Genomic DNA, 20051 nt, shown 5'->3' with positions numbered 1-20051 from the left:
CTAAATCTCGAGAAAATATCTAACCTTAGTTTCCTCATAAGAACCCTTGATCTCCCTACATGCATTATCAAGTATTTTGACTCCACAAACCTCCAAACTCATAAGTTACATCAAACACTAAAAGTTTTAGTTCTAGTTTATAGTAGTAGTACTTACAATTTCATTCATAAGGGAGGGTAGAATAAATCGATTATTTTGAATGCCCATTGTACAAATTTAATATCATGATCACCAATGGACGTACGATGAAATGTCAGGGTAGATGTGAAAATGAAAATATATATGGGAGACTATAAGATCAAATCCTATCTATTTTTAGTCAATATGGGTGGTTGTAATATAATATTGAGGGCATAATGGTCATGCACATTGGGACCAATCACAATGAATTTCAAATAACTCTATATGAGTTTCACTAAAGAGGGACACGTACACACCATTTAAGAGATTCGGTCAAGATCCCTTGAAATAATAAGCTCTCATCATATCATGGAGAAGTTATTAGAGAAAGGCCTATTTGGAATTTTACCAAATTTAATGCCATATAGGTTATGGATAATAAAACACAAGAAATCCATCCAAATTTGTAGCCAGTTCTTGACAAATGTCGTCAGGTCTTTGAAACAAAAGAATATGATCATGAAATTCTTGATTCTTGGAAGTCAACAACTAAACATACATCCTTATCGACACTATTTTACATAAAAAATGAAATAGAAATATCATTCAAGAACTGTTGGAGGTAGCAATTGTACATCCTAGTAAAATCCCTTACTCATCATCAATAATCATGACGTTAAAGAAGGGAGGAAATTAGCGCACATGTTTTGATTTTAGGGCTCTCAGTAAGTTGGTGATCAAGGAAAAATTTCCCATCCTAGTTATTGATGGTCTCTTGTTTGAACTTCATGGAGAATTTTATTTTATTTATTTATTTATTTTTTCTTTAGTAAGTTTGATCTATGTTTAGGATACAACCAAATTAGGTTGAAAAATACAAACATCCCAAAGTAAACATTTAGAAAACATGGAGGTCATTATGATTTTCTAGTGATTCCTTTCAATATTTGTAATGCTCCATCCAACTTTCAAATCCTCATGAACAAGATTTTCAAACCCTTCCTGTGCAAGTTAATGTTGGTCTTCTTTTATGATATCTTGATCTATAGTAAATCATGGGAATCACAAATAGAGCATGTTGATAAGTCCTTACAACTCTTGAGAGAACCAATTATTTAGGATGCACTCCAAATGTGCTTTGATGGCTTGTTGAAGTTAGGTCTAATGTTAAACCTCTTTTCATACCTATCTTGAGTAATAACATTCTAAAAATAATGTAAGGAAGTTTCTTCATTACTTCTACCGAGGATGCAAATTCTTGGACCTACTTTATTTATCTTTTGAAGTCTATCCCAATTTAAAACCTTCTTGTTGATAACAAACCAAAGGAATATAATGCAATATGGAGGTGATTTAAGCTCCATAACTTCTTCTACCACCAACTTCTAGTACCTCAAGTGTTTGTAAAGATTTGTATTAAAGGTTGGCAATAAAGAAGCTTAAGTTTTGTTATAATCCTAAACAATTTCATCATCTTCATCCTTGACTCTTACATCCACCTTCTTAAGCTTAGAAAAAAATCCATCCCAACATTGAGCCCAATTACCATATAAGCACAAGGCTTGAACTTTTAGCCATTATTGGTTCCTAACTGAGGCAAACAAAGGATAATATAATTTGTTCAATGTGCATCTTCCCTGTTCTTATAGCTATATGATTAAAGCTTATGGGAGGAAAATGCATTCACCACAACCAATAATCACATTAGAACCAACTCCAACTTAAATCCTTGAACCGACTTTCCAAGAAAATAACTAACCTGTGATTAGAAAAGCTATTTCAAAGCTTTCAATTTGTTGGATACATTATGAATACTCATTTTTCTCCTCCTAGTCGAGTCTACAATAGCACCAATGACAATATATCTTGATTAAATCCTTCTCCATTAACGGTCTTTGGTTAGGAATTTCAAAAGGACTTCGAAAGTGACTTAGTTACTAATTATTAACCAAAAAGGAAGATGTTCATTATGTCCCAACCACCGTCATCCTTAGGTGAAGCAATTACCTTTCAATTTGACAAATGGAATTCCTTATAACCACAATTGCCTTTCCATAGATAGTTAAAACATGCCTTCTTGATATTGTCCAAAATACATTTTGACTATCAACCAAAATATGTCTATAAAATATAATTACTTCTAGTATCGACTTAAAATTAAAAATGATTTGTTTCCTCTTGAAATCCCATCATTACACCAATTTTTTTTTTCCTAACCTTAAACAAAACGACATCCAATTAACCTTTCCATAATAAATGATTAAAGTACTTCAATTATAATACTAATAATACTTATTATAAGAAGATATATTGAAAAATAAAAAAAAATATAAAGACAAAATTAAAATGATTTAGAAACACAACTTATTAAAAAGTGAAATAAAATGGCACAATCTAACTAATAGACGAAATGGATTTCTTGGCTAAAATTCGGCAATATGATTTCAAGAAATATTGTGATTTCTTGTTGTTTAAAATGAACTTTTGAATGCATGAATTGATTCAATGGCCTAAAAAACCCCTGAGACACTTGAACTTTGCAAATTAACATCTTAAACTTATGATACTAAAAAATATTTACTAGATTTTGAATAAAATTGACTAGAAAAAGTACTCGGAAAATGTCCATTTCAATTTCTTTTTGTTGTAAATTTAAAATGTTTTGTATTACCAAAAAACACTTAGAAACTACTTAGCTATTTAGACTATATCACAAAGGATATCTATGTTAACTCTTGGAGATGTTGGATAATTCATACTTCTCTACTAATCCCATGTTACAAAATACAAAAAATTTATTCTCCAACTGATCACAAAATACTAAATGCTAGACGTACTTGTGAACTATTAAAAAAAAATAGCATTATACTAGCCATAGCTAACAAAAATAAACACCATTAAGAATCAAAGGAAGAGATGGGAGTAGGGTCCCTCACACTCAATCGAGGAGGAGTAGTAGTGTATGAATTGCAATGAAGGTGTCCTTCCAGATTCCAGTCTTGAGTCAAGCATGTCCATAGTAAAATGTCGATTCCACAACATCCTTTTGATGTATTCCAAAGAAGAAAATATGTTGTACCTTTCTACCTACTTGTCTTTCAATATTATACCAAGTAGAGTCTTAGTCTTCCAATGAAGAGCAAGAAAATTGAGATATTTTTTCATCCCTTGGTATGAATAGGGTCAAAAACCCAACAAGAGACCTCATCTAGAATCTTATAATCAGAGTAGGAATGTCTCTCTACTCTTGCTTGAGTTCCCAACTTCCTAATTTCTTGACTTGTCTTTGGTGGGACTGCATTAAAATATGTAGTGGCTAAGTCTTGAGCAACGAGTCAAGCCCTTCGTTTACTTGGTGTACTACTGCTACTTCCACCCCTTCTACACAACATGAATTGTCTATGTGGAATTACAGACAAGAGGGGATCACACTTATAAAAAAAACTAAACCGACCATGATCGAGGAAGTGGAAAGAGAAGGAACCAAACCGAACACAACCAAGAGACAAACCCAAAAAGATATGAAAATTTTCTGTCACAATAGAACATAGAATAAATTATACCACATGGAGGAGCCCCATATGCAAGCACACTAAGACTGGCTCCACTCTCTAAAGAGCTGGCTGCAACTTGAGTTAATTGATAGATAACAAAGCCCAAACCCCACTGAGTGGAAAAAATTCGATAATTACACTAGATTAAATAAAAGCAAGAGGGAACATGAAGATTGATCCTTGGCAAAAAAATCAAAATGAGAGGTCCCTTACCTAGAATAAAACTTGTCGCAAATTTCTTTCCCTAGGCTAGACCAGACCTGGGACCCAACATGAACATAAACACCATGATAATTAGTGGAGAGACGAGGACTAAGCTAACGCAACCAGAAAAAATAGTAAGAATTGCAAAGCAAGTCAGAGGGTTCGATACAAGCATGCTAGTGTCCATAAGCACAATTCGAGGCCAGTGCTAACCTCCATAAACAAGCTCTGAAACCACCATCTAATTATCCTCTTTCCAGTTGATTTTTTTTGCCCCCCTCAATTTACCCAGCTTCCACTGCAAATTATGCTTCCCAAGCTTTTTACAAAGCAACCAAACTTGTAGTTCTCCTAATGCACGAAGACACAGTCTGCCAAACCCCAACTTCAATGACCAATTCCCCTTCTTACCATTAGAGAAAACCACTCCCCTCCACTTCTCTAGCTCTAGGCAGGAAGCACTCCTCTCAAAATACGAACTAAGTGTAGAATTAGGCTAGAAGACCACAATACTCGAAGGGACAATTAGAGGAGGGGTTGGCTCCTTGACCTTACATCTATGAAACCCTTCACCTTCACCACCAAAATGCAAGCACTATTCAGCATCCCCTCTCCTCTATTTAATTCCATCTGGGTGGTTGCATGCACTAGCATGAGCCGTGCCAACTCCATTTAATGACCCTCAGGTGGGCGAGGTGGTGGGCTTGTCCCCCCAATCCCCCTCTTAGATACTATGCACACCACCATCAGGGAAATCCATTTCATTTATTTATGTGTCTGGTAGAATTGAACTAAGTTTAGCCCATATGGTTGATAGGAGTTTTATCCTCCATATATACATCTCATGAGTGACATGTTGACCTCTTAAATGAGTGACATATTGAACTCTTAGGTGAAGCAATTATATTTTAATTATCCAAACAAGATCCCTTATATTTATAATTGTATTTCCATACATAATATAATTAAAACACATTTTCTTGACTATGTCCAAAATACCTTTTGAATATGAGCCAAAGTATACCAAAGTACATGGCTCCTAGTATTGAATTAATTAAAACTAATCCATCTCCCCTTGAAATCTAAGGATTACACCAACAATTAATTATTATTATTATTATTATTATTATTTGATCTTGGATAAAATGACATCCAATTTACCTTTTCATAATAAATAATTAAAATAAATACTTGGATAGTAATAATAATAAGAAAAATTTAAAAATAAAACAAAATACACAAAATTAAAATAATTCATAAAGCAACTTATTAAAATTTATATATATATATATATATATATATATATATATATATATATATATATATATATATATATATAGATCTACATGTCATAAGGTATTCCTTTGGGAAGAAATCTCCTCCTATGCCACTCTGTACCTTCTTACACCATTGATTTTGGTGTTAGACGATGGAATTATTATGAGTCATTGTATCATATTTACAAGTGTTAAGTGGAGATAAGGTGGGCAGTGTCTTAAATGATTTGATGGTTTGAGAGAGAGTATGGCTTGGGAAAAACGCTGTTGATATGGCTATTGAAAGACGACGAGGTGTGCAGAGCCGATATGGATATTGAAGGATGACGGGTTGTGTAGAGCCGAAAATCAGAATGGAGGACAATCATGACATCTCTAATAAGCTTGGTCGGCATGGTTTTATGGATACTTGGGTTTGTAGTTATATTAACCCATAAACTCCTTTTATATGATGTGTGAAACATTAGAAAATTAGTACTATATGTTTTGATGGTTGTGCTATGTTTTTCTATGTTACATGATGCTGGTTACGTTGATATGCCTGAGCGTTATGCGCCATGCAATTTTAGTAGAGGTTACTGTAGATATTTTTAGGGGTCCTCTCTACACAATCTAAATTAGCCATCGATGGTAACTCTAAGCCATCCATAGGAAGATGAATTGTCTGCAAAGACACTGCAAAAGCGATATGAGGGATTGGTGACAATGCACACTATGGACAATTAAAGGCAAAGGAGCACAGTACTAGATACACCTTCAACCTATTATGTTTCAAAATAAAGATACTGGAGTTGCCAAGGCTATGAAGTTGGGTCTAGGAAAACATATCCTTGCTTCCAGACTTCTGGGTAGGTCTCTTCAACAACTTCCATGGAACCTTGTGTCGACGCCTGTGTATCTACAAGTTTTGATCCCTCTAGAAGCCTTGGTTGCATATCTCATAGACGTATATATCAGATTCCATTAAAGTCTTGGGCAACAATGCCAATACTTCTACATCGGGATCTGCAGATACATAAACATAAAACTCAATATCCTAGTAAAATATTTTGAAGTATAAATCCATGTCTAAAATCAAAGGTAAGTCCTGCTACCATACTAAGGGTTCCTGCTAGACGACGTTTTCATTTGTTGTTGTTGGATGATGTTACCACTCAGAAGTTTTCCCTAGAAGTTATCAAAAGAAGGTTAGGCTCTAGCCAACCTAAGTCCAGAGAGGGCTCTCTCTTTATAATTTAGCTTTGTTTTCATGGGATTTTAGGCTATTTCTTAATGTTAATGGGGTTTTGATTTTGGATTGAAGGTAGGGTGGTGGAATTCTTGGAGCAGATGGATAGAGCTAGGTCTTTAAGCCATTAGGATATAGAGTCAACTAATGGATAGCATAACTAGACCAAATGTTGGGTCCCTATAATACTAGTGATTACCCCATTACTATAGTAGTTATATCCCTTATTTATATTGTTGTGCCCCCATTGCCCCCATATTGTTATTAATGTGCCCATAGAATCCCTCTATTGTTATTTTTGTGGCTTTATATTATTATTGTTAGGTCGGCTGGATTATATTGTGACTCCTTAGACTCCTATATATAGAAAGGAGGTTTTGTCATTTGAATCATCGAATAATTGTTCATTTATGTAATGTAAAGGAGGTTGCCCCCTCTCGAAGAGGCTGAATTCTAAGGCGTTGATCTATCTTTTCTATCTTTTCTTGAGCTGGTTTCATAACATTCGGTATCAGAGCCTTGGATTCTAGGGTTTCGCTGCTCCAAACAGGTCATCGTGGCATTTTCGCTATAAATTTTTTTTCTGTGACGTTTTAGAAGTCACAAAAAAAACCCATTTGAGAAGAAATCGCGCTAAACCTTGGGTCTAAATTTCAGAGCTTTTTGCACGACATTTTCAGAGATATGATCTGAGGAAGTTGGTCTTTTTGCAAACTCCTGAATTACATTCAAAACAGGTGACCTGGGGAAAATCGTCATAACTTTCTCTCTGAGGATCGGATTGAAATTTCGTAAGAAGGTATAGAAAGAGGACAGACAGTAGTTTCTTGTATGCATTTTTCAGATCCATAGGTCGAAACAATGACTCGTGGCACGTCGTACAAGTTTGCTCTACTGAACTAGTCTATAAGCAAGTCACTGTGGGAGATTTCGTATAACTCTTCCTTGGAAAACCAATTTGGGTCAAACTTGTGGCATTGGAAAGAGGACTCAGAAGGCTACTGTAGGTCAAAATTTCAGAACTGGATGATCCAAAATTACAGAGATACATCAGATTCAATATCAGGCTTCTACAAAGTGAAAAAAGGTATGTATTTTTTTTTTTTAATTTTTGCATAAGCTTGGTTTGAAGGAATTCAAAGGGCATAGTAAAGCATTATTATCGGTAACTGATGCCCCGAGGAAAGAAAATTCAAACACCTAGTAAGGAACCTGAAAGCTCTAGCATGACTCATGAAGAAGAGGAAGAAATGATACATGATATATCAAAATTACAAGAACAAGTGCAACAAATGTCACGCTCACAAAAGCTAACAGAAGCTAAGATAAATGGTGTGGAATCTAAGATAAAGGGCATGGAATCTAAGATGGATGATTTGAAGACATATTTGAGGACATATTTGAAGACAAACATGGCAGATTTGAAGACATATTTGACAAATTTTATACAAGAAATACTTACTAATGGTGAAAAGGTTGTAAAGGAAACTCATGATGTGAACAAAAGAAATGTTAATCATGATTCCATAGACTCTAATGTTGGATCGAAGACCCACCATATTCCAAAAATCGATATGAGGAAGTTTGATGGCAAGGATCTCGCCACATGGATATTACAGATGGAGCAGTTCTTCGATCTCAATAATGTGCAAAACACACAAAAGGTACGTATGGCAACTTTATATTTGGAACCAAATCAGTTTGTATGGTATCAATGGCTTTGCTCTCGTAAACAATTTATCACTTGGGCAATTTTTACGGAAGAATTGATAGCACATTATGAGGATACAAAAAGCAACACTTTTTTTAGCCAATTGATAAGTCTCAAACAAAAGGGTTCAATAATGGAGCACATTGAGGAGTTCCAAAAATTGAACATAAGGGTAAAAGATATTCCAGAGGAGCATAGGATTGATGTGTTCATAGGGTCTTTAAAGGATAATATCCAACATGATGTTCACTTTGGGAACCTGATTCATTAGAGAAGGCATTCAGGTTAGCAAGAAAAATGGAAAGCAAAATTATGGCAACCAGGAAGCATACCACTCACAACTATAAAGACGGAAGTGCAGTTGCCCCTAGTCTTCCACAACCTATAAGGTTGACACCACAACAATTGGAAGAAAAAAGAGCAAAAGGGCTTTGTTATAGTTGTGATAGCAAATACACTAAAGGTCATAAGTGTGCTGAGAAGAAATTATTCTACATAGATTGTGAAGAGGAAGAAGAAAAGGAGCAAGAAAGGTCAAAAGAAGAGGATATGCTCCAGGAACAAAGCCTAGATGAAGAACAAATAAATCTGACCATATCTTGTAATGCATTGGCGGGAATTACCACTCCTCAAACCATCAAGATAGAAGGACAAATCAAGAAGAAAAAGGTAATAGTGTTGATTGATTCAGGAAGCACCCACAATTTTATTCATTGTAGGGTAGCAAAAGAATTGAATTGCTTCCTATATCCAGCACCAGAGTGTCAAGTGATGATTGCAAATGGAGGAACAATAAATTGCTCTGGAAAGTGCCATAATATCAAGCTATCCATGGGAGAATATGTATTGACTAGCCCAATGCTTTCCATTCCAATGGAAGGTGCTGATGTTGTACTAGGAGTCCAATGGCTACAATCCTTGGGTAAAATAGCTTTTAATTTTCATCAAATTTTCTACGGAAGGAAAGGAAGTTGAATTAAGGGGTATTGCAGGGAAACCAGGAAAGATAATCAGCTCTAATGGTATGACAAAGCTTCTAAAAAAGGAGCAAAGGGGTGTAATTGCACAATTATGTTCGCTAGATGTTTCCACATTAGAATCATCTATTTCTCCAGATCTATAAAAAGTCCTGGACAATCATTCCAAGGTATTTGAGACTCCCAAAGGTCTCCCACCTATGTGTGATCATGATCATGCTATTCATCTGATTCCAGGAAGTGTTCCTCCAAACATTAGGCTGTACAGATATCCCTATGTCCAAAAAAGTGAAATTGAATGTATGGTTGCAGAAATGCTAGAGGCTGGTATAATTCAACCAAGTCAAAGTTCTTTCTCTGCTCCAGTAGTATTGGTGCACAAGAAGGATGGATCATGGCACATGTGTCTGGATTATAGGGAGCTCCACAAGCTCACTATTAAAGATAAGTTCCCCATTCCTGTCATTGATGAATTACTGGATGAATTGCATGGATCAATTTACTTCACCAAGTTGGATCTTCGATCAGGATATCATCAAATCAGAATCAAGATTGAAGACATTCCGAAAACGGCATTTAGAACTCATGAGGGTCATTATGAATTTTTGGTCATGCCTTTTGGCCTTACCAATGCACCTTCAACATTTCAAGGTTTGATGAATTCAATTTTCAAACCATTCCTTAGAAAATTTGTGTTACTATTTTTTGATGATATACTTATCTACAGCAAGTCTTGGAAGGATCATGTTGAACATGTTGACAGGGTGCTACAACTATTGGAGGAGAAACAATTATATGCAAAAATATCCAAATGTTTCTTTGGAGTCCAGGAGGTGGAATATTTGGGTCATATTGTATCTCATGAAGGAGTTAAGGTAGACCCTAGCAAAATTAAAGCCATTAAGGAATGGAAAATCCCCACATCCATAAAGCATCTGCGCGGATTTCTTGGGTTGGCAGGGTATTATCGCAAGTTTGTTAAGAATTATGGGATAATAGCAGCACCTCTAACGACATTATTGAAGAAAGATGCATTTTCATGGGCTCCGGAAGCAACAAAGGCCTTTGAACATCTTAAAGAGGCAATGTGCCAAGCACCGGTCTTAGCTACACCGGACTTCACAAAAACCTTTATTGTGGAATGTGATGCTTCAGGAAATGGAATTGGTGCTATTCTAATGCAAGATGAAAGACCCATTGCTTTTGAAAGTCGTCCAATCAAGGGAAAGTTTTTAAGCAAAGCTATTTATGAGAAGGAAATGTTGGCAATACTCCATGCACTTAAGAAATGGCGACCCTACCTAATGGGAAGACACTTCAAGGTAAAAACGGATCATGATAGCCTTAAATACTTTTTAGAACAAAGATTATCCTCTGAAGAGCAACAAAAGTGGGTCACAAAGATGTTGGGTTATGACTTTGAAATCATCTACAAAAAAGGGAAGCAAAATGTGGTGGCAGATGCACTCTCAAGAAAGGATGAGGATGTGGAAGCATTGTTGTGCGCTATTTCTATCATCCAACCAGATTGGATAAATGAAGCAAGGGAGGAATGGAAGAATGACGAAGAAGTGTGGGGACTTATTCGAAAGCTACAACAAGATTCCAGTATGTCTGATACATTTAGTTGGCAAAATGATTCGTTATGGTACAAAGATCGCTTATACCTCTGTAAGAATTCCTAGCTAAAACAAAAGATTCTTATGGAATTGCACACTTCTCCCTTAGGAGGGCACTCAGGATTTTTAAAAACTTACCACAGGGTTAAGAAGGAATTTTTTTGGGATGGCCTTAAATCAGATATTCAAAAGTTTGTGGCAGAATGTTTGGTTTGCCAACAAAATAAAGTTGAAACAATTAAGACACCAGGTCTGTTACAACCTTTATTCATTCCAAGCCAACGTTGGGAGGAGGTATCAATGGATTTTATCACAGGTTTACCCAAGTCTGAGGGAAAGAGTGTCATCATGGTGGTAGTTGACAGAATTACCAAGTGCGCACACTTTTGTGCATTATCACATCCATTTAAAGCCAGTACAATTTCTACTGCATTTATGGAAACAATTCAAAAGCTACATGGAAACCCAAAGATTATTGTAAGTGACAGAGATCCCATTTTCACTGGAAATTTTGGACATAATTATTTTCTTGTCTTGGTACTCAGTTAGCTCATAGCTCATCTTATCATCCTCAATCTGATGGGCAAACTGAGATAGTAAACAAATGTTTGGAAGGATATCTTCGTTGCTTTGTATCTGATAAACAGACACAATGGGTCAAATGGTTGCCTCTAGCTGAATGGTGGTATAACACTTCCTTTCATACAGCAACAAAAATGACCCCATTTATGGCACTTTATGGGTATCAACCACCATCCATCACATCATATTTAAGAGAAAATTCTAAGGTTCAGGCAGTGGAACATCACATCGAACATCAACAACAAGTCCTCCAACTCTTAAAGGATAACCTCGTGTTGGCACAGAATAGAATGAAACAATAGGCAGATCAACATCGCAGTGAAAGAAGTTTTGATGTAGGTGATTGGGTATTCCTACGGCTACAACCATATAAGCAAATGTCCCTCAAGCAAGCTAAGAAGGATAATAAATTATCACCAAAGTATTATGGTCCGTACAAGGTGTTGCAAAAGATTGGTACTATGGCATACAAATTGGAGCTTCCTGCAACTTCTCGATTGCACCCAGCTTTCCATGTTTCATGCTTAAAGAAGGTTATAGGCGACAAGCTCCCAGTTCAAACAATATTGCCAAAACTTGACGAGGAAGGAAAAATTATATTGGAACTGGAAGCAATTATAGAAACAAGAACTCGACAGCTACGAAATTGATCAATTTCAAAGTACCTTATCAAGTGGAAGAACTTATCAGCTGAAGATTCCACATGGGAGGATGAGAATTTTATGCAGAAGTATCCAGAACTACTCAAGCGTTGAGGACAACACTTTTTTGAAGGCGAGGGGCATGTTGGGTCCCTCTAATACTAGTGATTACCCCATTACTATTGTAGTTATATCCCTTATTTATATTGTTGTGCCCCCATTGCCCCCATATTGTTATTAATGTGCCCATAGAATCCCTCTATTGTTATTTTTGTGGCTTTATATTATTATTGTCAGGTATGCTGGATTATATTGTGACTCCTTAGACTCCTATATATAGAAAGGAGGTTTTGTCATTTGAATCATCGAAGAATTGTTCATTTATGTAATGTAAAGGAGTTTGCCTCCTCGAAGAGGCTGAATTCTAAGGCGTTGATCTATCTTGTCTATCTTTTCTTGAGTTGGTTTCATAACATCAAATCATTAAAGGGAATGTTCGCAGGGCAGGCTAGCAAAGCAACATGCAAATCTTTAGGCCAAATAGGTGAAGTGATTCTAACCAGGGTGAAAGGGCACTTAAGAATCCTTGGACTGGGATCAAAATGAAGAACAGAGGGTGATCATGAACAAAGGGCAATTAAGAATCCTTTGCTATAGATTAGAGGAGAAACTATGGAAGCTAAGGAGCAATTAATAATTCCGTAGCTAAGATAGTTTAGGAGAAAACATTCTGAATGTAAAACAATCAAGACAGAGTGCATTCAAGCAATTTCTGAAATATCATTCCTTGTTATACATTTCGCTTTTTAGAGAAACAAGTAAGATTATGAAAAAACATAAGAAGAAACAACAGTGAACATGAGAGAATACTTATTTGTATTTCGCTTTACACAAGAATCCTGTAAAATATTTGATCTTTATTCCTTGACACAACAAGCCAATCTAGTCATTGATACAATAGAACTATGATTTGAGAGAAAAAGTCTATAGGAATGTCTTGGAATCCACACTACATACTTCGAAATGTGAAGTATTTATACAAAAAATAATTACAAAATATCTCATAACAATTTGATATTTAATCTGGGGAATAAAATATCTTCATGCATGAAGATAGAGATAGATGTAGAATTGCTTCTTGTTGTCCCTTTTATTGTGGTGTTGTTGGCTGTTTTTGTTGAGTTTTGAGCTCTTTAAGCTAGCTGATAGTTGTGGTATTTCTACGCTGGAATCTTCTTTACTTTGATCTTTAACTGATACTCTTTGACTTTATTACTCTTTGACCCTATTGATCTATCTTTTACCTGTTTCACCTGGCTACCTTCAGATTTACTGTAGTAACTTTATGATGTAACACTTTTTCATAGTAAATTTGTCATTTTCTCTCACCATTCTACCTCAGGCAACCTTATTTTTACCATTCTTTTGTAGATTTCATCTGCCTCTATGTATTTTGCAAAATTGGGCTTGGTGCGAAACAAATATTTCACCTCATGTTCTAGGAAAAACAGGTTCTCCAATGTATCATATAATACTTTGCCTGTAGGAAAAGCTTTAATAGCCGAAAAGTTGGCTTGTTTCTTGGCCAATTTCTTGAGTCTATCACTATTCCAACTGGGTCATGAGTTTTTCATTGATGACCATGGGACTGGGAACACCTTTGTCCCTTAAAATCTGAAACTTAGCCCTGAACCTGTCAATGGCTACTTGCATGTTGTGGCACTTCTCTTCTAAGTTGTGCATGAGGTTTCTTTTGGAAAGAACCTTTCTAATCTCCAGAATGGATTTAGTCCTGTCTTCTATGTTAAGCTCTTGGAGCTCATATCTATTCTTGCTGTTTGGGAAGTGGATGAGTCGATTTGCATCCTCAGGTTTGTCTTCTAATTCTTCTCTTACTTTCTGGATAGCTTCAGTGGCTATCTTCACTAATTCTATCTGCTCAAATATAACTTGGATTAATGGCCAAATATCATTGATAGAGTCAATGATATTGGCCCAGAGCATCTCTTTAGTCTGTCCTAGTGGCTTCTGCAGTGTCAAATATTTCTCCAGGACTTTGATTTTCTCACCCATCCTTTGGGCCTTTTGTGTCTCTTCTCTTTGCTAAATTTGGGCAAGTTTACAGTCAGTTTCCAAACTTGCCACTTTCTCCTTTAACTTTTTGAGCTCTGTAGCCTCAATGGACATATCCTCCATGGTTTTTACCAATTCTACTGCTTTCTCAGTTGATGTACCTGCTGCTGTAGTGGACTTAGTTGTAATTGGCAGTGTTGTGGCAGGTGGAGCCGTAGGTGCCAATGATGCTGCCAATGTGGACGGAACTGTTGTAGATACTGTGGGGATGATAGTTCTAGAAGTTGTGGCCATGTCACTTTGCTTCGACTGAATTAAAGTGTCCAACTCATTCTCTGTCTCCTTAAGTTAATCATTTAGTTTCAGGACCAAGTCCATGAGCTCTTCATGTCCTTGTTGTGCTTCTAGGACTTCCTGTGTCTAAGGATGATGCAGCTGGGGTATCTTTAGCTGCTTCTTGAGTGCAGCTATGTCATCATTTTTCTTCTTGATCAACTTCTCTGTAGCTTTTACATCTTTGGGATTATGTCCCAACTCTATGACTAAGTCCTCTAAGGACTTGATTCTATTATCTTTAGCCTGTGAGGAGGCTTTCTCCAACAAGAACTGTGCTGATATATTGTTAAGAGAGTTTTGCAGTTGGTGGGAAACAATGGCTTTCCCTGTTAAGGTGGAGTATATCATCTCCCTTGTTTGCTTGTGTATCTCAATCTGGTCAATGGGATGAATATCCCTTGCCAGTATTTCAAAATCCACTCTTTTAAAATCTATTGTTGTCCTTGGCTGTTGAGTGGTTGGTTTGATGAAGGTCATCTGCACTTTTCCCTCTCTGACATCAAAGGCTGGCATAAGCCTTGTTTGATTGGTAGGGGTCATTTTCAGATACTATGCATAGGTTTTGGATTTCAGCCTCTCATTTCTAGCCTTTATTTCTTTGTATTTCTCCTTAATATCTTGGTCTTTATCTACTGGAATTCTGAAAGAGGATACCTCAACACTTTGCTGCCTTTCCAACATCTGAGTGTGTGATGTGGAAGGTTCTAGGATGCCTCAAGATGGAGTGGAAAGCCTCCTCATATCTCTTTCTGTGCTTGTAACATCAGCTGTCTCCTCTGTATATTCCTGTTCAGAGACAGGATTCACTCTTTGTCTCTTAGTCTGGCTTGTCTCTGCGTAGGCTTGTGATGTTGCTCTTTTTGAAGTAGTGGCCCCTTCCCTGTTTCTCTTGAGGCTTTTCTCCTCATTTAGAGGAGTCTGTAAGACTGGGGGGGTAGTCATGGTGGCCTCTGGTCTATCTATTTTCTCTTGTATGTTTGTTTGATCTGGCACCTCTGACAGGTCTGGTACTTTTGATTGTTCTAGCACCTGTGATTCTTCTGGCACCTGCAGGAAAGAATCCTCATCAAGCTGTTTTTCTAGATCAATTAATGTGTTTTCTACAACAACTTCTGCATTATCCCTGTCCTCTAAAGTGTTTTCCACCAATTTCAATTGGTTGGCATACTTTTCTATCTCATGGATGTGGTGACGGATATAGGGGGCCATCTTGTTCTTCTGCCTTCTTTTGCAGATGAAGTCCAAGGGATCATATCTCCATATGAAGCTTTGTTTCAGTTTTAATCTCTGAAGGATTAGGTCTGCCTCCTTTCTAGCTTATCTACTATTACAAATAAAGGGACCCAATTGGTCTTTGATTTTGAATTGGGCTTTCCTTTTGGCTTTAACAAAGTTTACCTCATCTGAATTTATTATTTTCCTATAGTACTCCAGGGAAAATAACCTCACTGGGAGGTATTTATGTAGTTTGTATGGGGCCAGCTCACAGCCATAAATCCTGCTTTCAGTGTGGTTTTGGTACAGGTACCAATCTCCCACCTGATGATTGATGTTTAGATGAAGGAATCTCCTGATTTCAGAATTGATTCTTGGTGGAGGGCTTCCAGTGAGCATGGTCATCACAGGGTGGACAAAGGAATCAATGAATTCATTGTATGAATAGGGGGAGGGATGTTGATGAATCAATGGGGTCTAGAAGATAATTGATCTTGGTTGGCACTTGGTGTCATGCTTCTGGAGAGTAAAGGGGAACTTATCTGCTTGGTAGTATAGAAAAAGGTGATACAAAACAGAGGAGTACTTAAAAAATCTCTCATTACTCATTCTAAGCAACTTTTCATGCATCCTATCAGCTATGAACTGATCATAGTCATATATGACAGCAGGAGGTTGTCCTAGAGTGTATATGGACATGAAGGCTAAAATAATCTCATCAATATATTCACTAGTGGTATAACCTAGGACTCTAGATATCATATCCAAAATACTTCTACTCCATGGAGAAAATAAAGTTGCTACATATGGAGGGGGTTCTTTGGGGGTATACTCTCTTCTATGATGAAGGTTTGGATTATTTGAGCCAATATTGTAGGGCTGAGTTTAGGATATAATTCCAACAGGTCTCCAATGGAGAAGAGAGTCAAGTTTTGGCCAGGCTGGAGTCGTAGCATCTCGTTTATAGATTCAACAGTGATAGTGAAAAGTATGGCCTGGTTAGGGGACATGACTGCTCTTTTCCTGGGGACATAGTTGGCATGGGAATAATGTACAATTTATGGGAAAATGTGGACTCTTGGGAACTGGTACTTAGGAAAATTTAACTCCAACAGTCCAATTTCATCAGCTTGGTTCAAGTATCTATCCCTATTTTGGCAGTATACTTTGAGCAGGGATTCGTGGACAGTGGTGTCCTTTATCTGGAAATACCTATCAGCAAGGGGGAGGTGGTCTAGGTCCAAATGAGGAGTGGAAATAGGTCTAACATCCATGGCAATTGGGGCAGCCATTCTCAGTTCTTGTGGATTTGAGAATGGGGGTGGTAATTTGTAGTGTTTTTTAGGACAATGGTGTTTAATACAGAGTGGGTTTAAGTTGCTAGAGTTTATTTAATTAATTTTTTTACCTTAACTAATAAAACTCAGTAACTGGTTCTGAAATTGACAGGGTTTTCTAGTGAATTATGGCTTAAATTCTTGGGATTGAGGAGAATTGGCTCTGAATAGGGTGGCTGGTAACTGGGAATAGTTGAATAGGCTCTGAGTAGGCTAGAAAGCAAACTAGTTGCTCTATGGCATCTTTAGGGTGCAATTGGACATAGGTTGATAGCTTCGACGTTCGGAGGTGCATGCATGGAGGTTTATAGTTGAAAAAACGATAAAAACAAATGATTTGGGGCTTTTTGGCTTTATGCATGAAATTCAATTTTGGCGGGTACAGGCGAACAATGGTCATTTGTCGTGTGGCGGGGTGAACAGTAATTATTTTGTCGCGTAGCAAGGCAACGGTAAATGGTTTCCATCGCACCACTTTTGGGTGCTCGATGGTATTGGGGGGGAAGTTGCCCAATTCCATACGTTGAACGACACATAGCATCGGGGGCCCAGCGGAAAACAACTTTATCAGGCGGGTATTGTTCGGACGTCGGGTCTGCCAATATGGATAAGGGCCATCGGCTGTGAAGGAAGATGATCGCACGGTGATTGGGTGGGGACGCTACATGGAGGCTAACTGGGGGGCGGTAGGTGATTAAGTGCGGTGGTATTTGAGTTAATGATGGATTAAGGCGGGGTTAAGGCATCGGGGTCATTAGCGTAGGGATTAATTGGGTTTTTCCCTAACTTAATCATAGATCAATTAGTTAGTGGGTTTTCGAGGTTTGGGTGAAATTATAGTTTATATTTAAACTAAGGGTAAGGTTAATTTATATGTAGGGGTTAAATGTATACAGGGAAATGGGTTTTTATCGGGATTTAATAAATAAAATTAGTAATTAATAAAATGAGTGGAAAGGGGCACAATACCCTAAGTAAATGATTTTTCACGTTTTAATGCTTTTCCAATATTAACATAGATACTTAGGATAAGGTGTTTTTGTGGGTTTTTGGATATGAAAATGATTTATGTGGGGGATAAATACTTTTCCTAGGTAAAAGTATTTTAACCTTAGGAAAGGAGTATTATTAAGGAAAATGAATGAACTGAAGGGGGAATGACTTTTTGTAGGGGGAATATGGTACTTGTTATCCCTAAATCATTGAGCCGAGGGTCCGGTCCCTCCAAAAGTCAAAGAAATGCTCTGAGCCTCTTTGACTTAGGGTTTTCAAGTACTTAGAACTTTATAATGGGAAATTAGTAAAGGAAAGGGGTAAAATGAATGGGGGAAGTTAATTAACTGACTTTGTAAATCATTTGCATGCTTGATTGTTCATTGATATCTGGAACTTTTATGATGTGAATGATAAATATGCTTTTGTCTAATCAATCATCATACTTCTGCAACCTTTCTTCTACTTACCCATCTACTCATCCTACCATTTTCACTTCTCTTTATTAGGGTGCATTTGCGCTAGCAAACCCTTTTCAAACATTTTTCTTTCTCTTTAAAATAATAAACTAACTAAATCTAACCTTATTACTTCCAAGGGCTTAGATTAAACAATTGAGCTCCTTTTATTTACTCTACCTATCTAATGATCTGCCAAGATTAAACAGTTTGGTCAGATTTTATTCTCTAACTATCAACATAAAATTTAAAGCATGACATAATCAAGATTAAATAGTTTGATTACCATGGATTGTGGCATGAATATCAAGCTGCACACAATCATTATTATGCATAAAAGTAAATAGTAGTGGCATTTTGGCTTGCTCACTTTCATGGTCCTTTTCCTTTTCTTGGGGTTCATATTTTTCACTTTTTTGGACCTTTTCTTATTCTTTTTGTCCTTTTATTATTCTTTTAGGACATACCATCTTTACATTTTTTAATTTTTTGAATATGGAAAACAATTGCAGAAAGCAAAGGTATGTACATATTACAGGTTTAATCTCAGACATTCAAAATTATGACTCCTATTGGTATATGAACCTAATAGTGGCTCCACTTTGGGATGGCATTTCCTGGTGAAATGTCAAGAACTTTGTAGACCAATGGCCCTTTTAATTGCTGTGATGTTACCATGCAATTTTTCCTTTTCATGTTTCTGCATTATTACTATTTATGACAGTAAAACTTTTGAAGCTTAGGGCCTTCTCTTCGGGCTTCAACTTCAAAAATAACCATCCAATCAACTCTAGACTTTTGAAAAATAAAGTATGTACAAATGATCAGTGTAGTCAGTAACTAGGTTCAATGTAGTGTTTGAGCATTCGACCATTAATTGGTCCTCCTACTTTTGTACCATCCACTTCTCTAAGGAAGAAAAAATTATTACCCCTGAAAGCATAAATGATATATGGGCCTTTCCATGGGAAATCAAATTTCCCATGTTTACCTTTATCCTCTATCCTTGAATCCCATTTTAGAACTTTGTCCCTTAGGTAAAAATCTTCTTCCTTAGTCCTTTTATCAAAAGTCTTCTTGATCATTTCCTGCACAACTTGAGATCTGATGTACACTTCTTCCCTGGTTTGTTGTAACTGAATTGTTTGGTTGATTATTCTTTGGATGTCATTTGGTTCAACCTACAACTCTTGGAGCAGCTTCATCACTGGTGTTCCCAAGGAATATGGAAAAACAACTTCCATTCCATAAACTAATTGATAACGACTAGTACTAATGGATTTCTTTGTGGTTAGCCTGTCTGCCCATAAGGCATTTACTAGCTTTTTGTTCCATGTTTTCTTGTTATCCTCTAACAATTTTTTGATGATATTTACCAGAATTTTGTTTGAGGACTCTGCTACTCCATTTCCATGAGGGTAATAAGTTGTGGAGTGGCCCAAGGTTATATGATACTTATTACAGAAATCAATCATCCTTCTAGATTTGAAAGCTGCTGCATTATCAGTGATGATTTTGGTTGGGCACCCGAATCTTGATAGGGTGTTGGCCTCAAGGAAGGTTATTATAACAGTGTCAGTGGCTTACATTGATGGTATGGCTTCTATCCATTTGGTAAAATAGTCTGTAGCAGTGAGGATCCATTTGTGTTAGGCAGAGGAAGGTGGGTGGATTTCACCAATGAAGTCAAGACCCCATTGTTGAAAAGGTGCTTCAACAGAGATTG

Source organism: Pinus tabuliformis, chromosome 4_2 (genome assembly GCF_031772625.1).
Source record: "Pinus tabuliformis cultivar Carrire ecotype Pingquan chromosome 4_2, CPIR1, whole genome shotgun sequence".
NCBI lineage: Eukaryota > Viridiplantae > Streptophyta > Pinopsida > Pinales > Pinaceae > Pinus > Pinus tabuliformis.
The sequence above is the reverse complement of the archived record's forward strand: the minus strand, read 5'-3'. Positions refer to the sequence as shown.